The sequence below is a fragment of the Poecilia mexicana genome, unplaced genomic scaffold (assembly GCF_051168715.1).
Source record: "Poecilia mexicana isolate PSO_F unplaced genomic scaffold, ASM5116871v1 scaffold_7, whole genome shotgun sequence".
NCBI lineage: Eukaryota > Metazoa > Chordata > Actinopteri > Cyprinodontiformes > Poeciliidae > Poecilia > Poecilia mexicana.
This window is the reverse complement of record NW_028263376.1, coordinates 464928-472512: the sequence shown is the minus strand read 5'-3', so window position 1 is coordinate 472512 and position 7585 is coordinate 464928. Positions and strand designations below refer to the sequence as shown.

The following is a 7585-nucleotide window of genomic DNA, read 5'->3' as shown; positions in this document are numbered from 1 at the left end:
AACAATTTAATAAACGAGTTAAAATAAATAAATAAGCAAGTGTGGAGGAAATGCCTGAATCATTGCCTATGTCTTGATTTAATCAGAAATGTCTCTCATGCATTAATCATGAAGTAGATCTGGTTAAATACTGCAAATTGAGTAGAGAAATTGAAACAACACTTATTAGGATGACAAATTAAGTATTTCGTGTAGAAAAACTTCACAACTTATTGGTTTCTCTTAATCAAGTCTTAGAGATAAAAAAAAAATAGCCTACTTGTATGAAGTCTTGCATTTCTATTTCTAACATATAAATACTTTTTTGTTTTGTCGTTTGAACAGAAGTTCATTTTAATATTTTGTGAAGAAGTTGCTGAAAGTATTACAGCAGGATGATAATGAAACATGGCAGGCATTCGTAATACCCAGTTTATCAGTGCATGGTTCTTTTCATTATGGCATCAGTGCAGAACACGATAAAACACCACAATATTAAAGATCTGGGAAGTATCCTTGAAGTTCTAGGAAAGTTTCTTCATAAATTGTACAAAATCACTTTGAAAGGAACCTCTTATGAAAGTACCTGGTAAGATTCAGAAAGTAACCTAGAACTTTCACAAGTTTTGCCTAAGTTTCAGTAAATTAACATACATTACAGGATGTAAGAAGGTCCCTGTAAGTTCCTCAAAAGTACCCTTTTTTCCCTAAAAATACTCATAAAGTTCAAGGAAATATTTAATTCTCCTGTGGTCTTAAGCAGTGTTGTAGTACTCGAGATCGGTCTTGGTCTCGAGACCGGTCTCGAGACCATTTTTTGATGGTCTCGGTCTTGTCATAGACTCGACCGCTTTTGGTCTCGGTCTTGTCTCGGTCTCGTGCGCTGAGGACTCAGCATTTTATTTCAAGACCAGTCGAGACTGTAACTGTGAAAATATCACTAAACGTACAGCATACTGTCCAGTTTATTTGTTAACATCTTTGTTTTCGGTGGATGCAAAACGCACCGATTAAAATCCAAGCAATTATGTGTTTCTGTTACTCCCCTCCCCACCTTTCACTCGCACGCAGCTCTCCAAGACATGCGCAGTTGTTTTCTCTCAGCGGCAGAAGATGTCGGTCTAATCGTCAGTAATGGAATAGCACTGCATAAATCATAAGAAATCCGATGGCCACAGCTAACTCAGCAGCGCTTCATTTTCACGGACGGTGGGGACGTCTAACTTTTTTCGTCACTTAGAAAAGTAGCTCAAAGAAAGGTAAGCTCCGATGATGTGATGTTAGCAAAGCTAGCTGTACAGAGACACGTTATTTGTGATGAAGAAAAGTTGTCACTCACTGCACTGAATTATTGTGCGGAGGTGTTGACTGACTTGTCGCAGATATGGGACAACGCTGTGTCCAAAAGTCTCCAATATAGTGACGTGACATTCAGGAACAGTACGATTAATCTGCTCGTCTCTTTACTTATTAGATAGGACTGGAGTGTCACTGAGAGCCGTTGTTCTATCAGATGGCCATACGCTGTCAGGATAGCATACATGCAGTGAGTACCATGCCTGCGCATGCGCATTAAGAAGTCCGACCGTCAGTGGAGTTGTCAGTTCAGCAGAGGCAACAAATTATGACAAAAATAAGTCATTAAATTGTTTACAATATGATATAACACGATAACTAGATAGATATACATGCGTTGTCGTGGTTTCAAAGTGTATTTAAAGCAGAGTCTAGCTGCAGCTGCAGTCAACTACAACACACGCTCATGTAAAACTCATTAACTTACTTATTTCACCATTAAGTTAGGATGCCATACAGCTGTTAATAACAAAGTGTATGATGATCTACGTCATGATTCTATGTTGCTGATTAAATAAAATCATATGGTAATGACAGCGTTTACATATCTGAGCTAAGCGTATGACTATCTGACAACGTATGCTGATCTAACAGAAGACCGTTGTTCTATCAGATTACCGTACGCTGTCAGAATAGCATACATGCAGTGAGTACCTGCATGCGCATTAAGAAAGTCCCACAGTCAGAGGAGTTGTCAGTTGTCAGTTGTCAGTTCACCATACACAGCAAGTTCTGATGAAAATAAGTCATTAAATTGTTTTCAATGATAACTATATAGATATACATGAGTTGTCGTGGTTTCAAAGTGTATTTAAAGCAGGGTCTGCCTGCAGCTGCACTCAACTACATCACACAGAGAGGATTGTCACCAGTTGGTGGTAGTAGTCTGGTGCTGAGGGAGATGTTAGGATCCTCAAAGCCAGCTTAGAACTTGTTGAGTACATCTGGCAGTGAGAGTCTCTGGATCAACGGCTACTGAACTGTCCACCTGAGGGGGACAAACCAGATGTGAGGGAAGAACCCGGGAAGAGTAGGTAAAGAAACTGGGGATGACCAAGGTGAGGTGGCTGAGCCAACTTAACTGGTCCCCTGGTAACACATGAGCTGGCTTCAAATGGTCCACTGAAATACTCTTCTGATTACCCCCCAACTACACCAAAAAATACTTAGGTCCACTCTCCAAAACACGGAATGGACCACTTTAAGGAGGCTGAATGGTGTGAGTCATGACGTACACATACTTGGCAGACATCAGGTCTTTTGCCACAAACACCTGTGGAAGGCAGTGATGTGGTGCCAGCGGGGCAAAAGATCTAGATTCCCCATTTAGAACTGTTCAGAGAATGTTGTCATTCTGTCCCTCTGTCACAACAGCCATGGCATCAACAGGCTACAACTCTCCTTGAGTCACACCTAGTAAAAGTGCATTTACACTGTAGTCTCTGGAAGCCAACAAAATCCAGTTCGCTTCTTCAGCCAGGGAGCGACAATCCTTTGTCCAGTCAGCGGGGAGCTGGCCAACGAACAAGTGGAGCAAACTGGCACAGAAACAGGTGCATAAAAAGGAAGAAAACATCTCTTGAGCCAAATAACACCAACATCTTCTCCATCAGCTTGGGCGACTTGCAATTTCTGGCAAGAAACTGGGTTTGAAACCACAGCTGGCATAGAAGCGGCAGTAGCATCTGGTGAGTTCTCATTCAAAAACATGTTCAGACGTTCGCAGATGTTCGGGGTCACCATTGTGAAAGTCAGCAGAAGAAGAAGAGTCATTTGAGTCTTGCTTTATTCTCAATGTCTTCCAACCAAAAATAGAATGGAAGATAAATGTTGGTCTCTTCTTCACCTTTCACAATGAGAGCATACATTCTGGAGTGAAATATATATATTGTGTCTGCCACAGCACAAAGATAAGTACAGTGAATTAAAACATAAAATAACACTACGAAATTAGAAATACATAAAACATCTACATTTTTCCAAGAGCCAAATTTGAAGATGTTTTTTCAATCAGATGAGATGCAAAAAGTCCCTTACGTTACTCAAATTATAACAACGTTGCTAAGGGATTAATAGAGAGGTGCTTTTGTGATGACTTCCTGAATTCGGAGTTTCCGAAAGAACTGGAATATTTTAAAGAGAGGACCAATTTCAAGGCATTAGATATCCAAGTCAATTTTTTTTAGTCATATTTGAAATACGCATATAGCATTTTCATAAGAAATAAAGAAAACATATTTACTTATTTTGCTATATATATTTTTGGTGTTTGCAAATCACATGATTTGAATACATGCCCCTGTTAAATAAATAAATGTTTTCTTGGAGTGGTAGTTGGTGAATACTTGGGGGGTGGGAGGAAACAATCTTTAAGCTGAGTACACTTTGTGAGAAAAATGTATTCTACTTGGAAATTCCTGTAGAGTCTAAGCCATTGAATCACCGATCAAAAATAAAATCATCATTTTAACCAGCGCAGTGTTTGCTGTTCTGCAGCTTTGTGTGTTGACACCAGTTGATCGCGCAACCCTGAAGATAATCTCATCTAAGAATGTAAGGAACCTCAGACAGGATGTCTTCTGACATCAACTTCTGCATAATCTGCGCCGCTGTTTGCTGTTCCCTTTTGAAGATCATGTGTGGTGATGTGTGAGTTTTGTTGCATTTGGACGCTTATCGTATAGGTGTTCCAACCGGAGGTCACTTTGAAATGGAATAGATTTTTCAAGATTGCAGCCAAGGCTGTAGGGAAGGCCAATTCATTAATCACAGCTAAATGCCACTGCCTGCCTGAGTTTTTTAACCAACTAACATCCACAGATAATATCATTGATTGGTACTGATAATTAATTCTCAGTCTGTGCAGCAGAGCGTGGCGTATCATTGAGTGGGGAGGCTTTAATTACTATGTAAAGACTCATTAGGTTAATGCCATTCTGTGCTCTGTGGCACAGGGGGCAATACATGTCTTCCTCCAACTGTGACCTTTTTTCTTTCTTTTTCTTCTTTTTTGCAAAACAAGCCCCTCCTCCCTTCTGCTGTTATTTGCCATGTACGAGTCCATTTTATCTGCTGATCCAGTGTTGCAAAATGTCAATTTAGATTTCACTTGGAAAACATTTTTGGCAGCCAGCTGAAGGACAAGGAAAGGGAAACAAACTCATGACTGCATGACTTACTGTGTCTGTTTGTTGTACATGCTAGGTATAGGCCTTGACTTTGTCTTTTTCACATGCAAACCACAAGTCATACCAGTGCATCTTCATCACAAGCAAAAAATAGAGGACATGCCAAGTTATTTTACTCTCTACTCACTTATACACCATGCAGAAAGGAGCTGATGCACTTTTACCACCCCAGAGGGCTATTTTTATCTTCTGTTTTTTTTTTCTTTTTTATTTTGAAATAATAGTCTGTGACATGTTAATGTAAATAAATGTGTCATCCACTACTGACACTCTCTTTGTGTCAGTTGCCAATTATTACAGGAGAGCAATGAAAGCTGCTGGTTATACAGTTAAAGTCCCTGCAAGAGCTTATGGATCATTTGTACACTCTCATACATGAGGAGCGTAGTCAAAGACAAAAACCTACAGAAGGTTAAACAACACTTAAAGAAAGTTATTGTTATTTGCAGCTGTATCGTGATTTAAAACCTGATCTGAGAAGCTGGAGACAGTTACACAAGTTGATGTTCCCACTTAAAAGTATTACATTTCCTGTGGCATATTACTTGACGTCAGTGCCATCTTGTGGTCCAACGGGTCCCATCAAAAACATTACATTCTTGACTAGCAGTGCCTTGAGAAAGAATTTATGTAAAGAAACTAACTTTAGTATGTTTTATTGGGAATTTTATTACTAGCAAAGTAGAGCAGAAATGAGGTGGAAATGAAATCACAGTTTACAAGGGATTTAAAAAAGAACATGAAAAGTGTTGCATTTGTTGTACATGCATTGTCCAAGAGACCAAGCATACCCACTTATGAATAATTAGGAATGAATGATGGGATGTTATAAGTCCACCGTTACAAAGTCAAAGCTAAGCTACTAGGTGATGATAGTTGTTTCAGTCTGAATAAAAACACACTTTTATATTACATCTTATCTTGGCTGATATTGACCTTTTACTGATAACTGGCAAAAAAGTATTTAAACACAGGGGAAGATGCTATGAGATTAACCTCCTGTTGTCCTCATTTTCTCTATACAAAATGACCCGTCTCCTCTAAATCCCCAATATAAGCAACTTAATTGAATTTTAAACACCAATTTTCATCTTGCATATTGTCATTCACCACAAAATGTGTGAATACTTGAGTTTTCCCTCTCCACTTGGATTTCTATAGCTTAAGAAAAGACAAAAATGTGCGAAAAGGAGTTTTGAATTTATTTATTTTTATTCATCCCAATGACTCAGTTTCTTTTACTTTTCTCCAGTGAACAATTTAAGAGAATGTACAATACAAAAATATGAAAAATAACATAACCCATTCAACTAATTAGCACATGTAGGGCAGTATGCAAGTGTACAGCCTTTGCAGATATATTTCTTACACCTGTAGCACACAGTATGTGTTTTACAGTGCTTCTTTTGAGGGCAGAACTGACATCTCTTCCTCTTACTTGCCCTAGCTGGGGAAGAGGCTGTGGTAGATGGATCCTCAGGTTGATCAGGAGCTGCTGCACTCTGAATAGCTGTCACAACTGCTGCTGAGGCTTCTGTGCGGGGGACATGCTTCCTTCTTTCAATGAGTGGAATTACAAGTACCTTTCCTAGCTGCTCCAGGAACACCCTCCTCTTGTGCTTACGAGACATCCAGGTCGGGTTGATCTCTGTCCAAATCACAAAGGCATTGTAGGAGGACACATCAATGATGTTGTGGAAGATGGCCAGGGGCCAGCGGGCAGTCATTCTTCTGCAGCTATATGTTCCAATCACATTATCTAGGTTGTCCACACCTCCTTTGTTGTGGTTGTATTCCAGGATGATGATTGGCTTCCTGTCCTCACAAACGCTAATGTCGCCGTCTCTGTGCAGTGTGCTCAGAAGAACTACATTCTTGTTTTTCTTTGGGAGGTAGGAAACTAGAGTGGTGGTGGGCGTGAAGGCAAACTTTTAGGAGAAGACCTCTCTCTCCTTTGACGCAAGCAGTGCAGGTGGGACCTCAGGCTTGTTCTTTCGAACTGTACCGACCATGGTGATCTTCCTCTTCAGGAGCTGCTGTCCGAGTTCATATGAGGTGAAGAAATTGTCAAATGTCACATTGTGACCCCTCAGTCCCTCTGTCACAGCTAGCTGCAGCCTCACGTCAGGACCTGTATACACCTGCTAAGGTTAGCAGCCCTAAGTAGGCCTGCAGGTCAGTCTCATCCATCTTTTTCCAGCTGTCTTCATATTTGTGAAAATCCTCCAGATTTGTCATATCCAGCATTATTTTTTCTATTTCTGGTGTGATAAACAGGTAGAATGTAGAAACAATACCATGGGCATGAGAAACGGCATACCTTGTGGGTCCTGGGGTGATCTTTACAATGTTTTGTTCTGCATGCCTGCCATGTTGGTCATATGCCGCTGAGGACCATGTTATTTTGCCATTTTTTGAATGGAAAGTCTCACTTTCAGCTTCAGGGTTTTCTTCTTCTTCTGACGATGATTCATCATACTCTGGGTTGTATTCCTCTCCACTTCTTCTTCTGATACATCCTCCACTTCCTCTTCTGAATCAGAGCTGTCTTGCTGGACATGTGAGAAAATCACCTCTAAAGCCTCTTCAGTGTTATAACGCACACTCATGGCTTCAGCACAGACACAATTCGGGGTTCTGTTATGCAGGACCTTTATAACCTCTTGAAATAACAGGTGGTCTTCTGAAGTCTGCGAGAACACCACCTGATTTGCCTTGTTTACTTCTGCTACTGATTGATCTGAGACACAACTAAAACTTTATACCTTTTTTTGTACAGCTTACATGGAAATGTGAATAAAAGCAACATTTAACTTTTTCTATTGTTTGGGCCATTCTAGGAAATGTCTTAAAATCTCAAGTTAAAAAAATTACATTTAGTGGATTTTTTGGGGGGTTTTAACACAGTGGTGGGTCATTTTGACTCGAGGACAACAGGAGGGTTAAATATAAAAGTTATCAAGTTTTTGTTATTCATGTAAGATACTAAGATCAAACATATTGACATGTTCATCTTGTATACCAATTTTGTTTTTTGTTTTAGTATAACGGTTTTATATTTG

General features: G+C 39.8%; 1 pseudogene; it reads right to left on the bottom strand.

The window, feature by feature from the left end:
* Positions 1 to 6590: 6590 nt before the first annotated feature.
* LOC148158201 (uncharacterized) lies at positions 6591 to 7332 on the bottom strand (annotated as a pseudogene).
* Between the last annotated feature and the right edge of the window lie 253 nt (positions 7333 to 7585).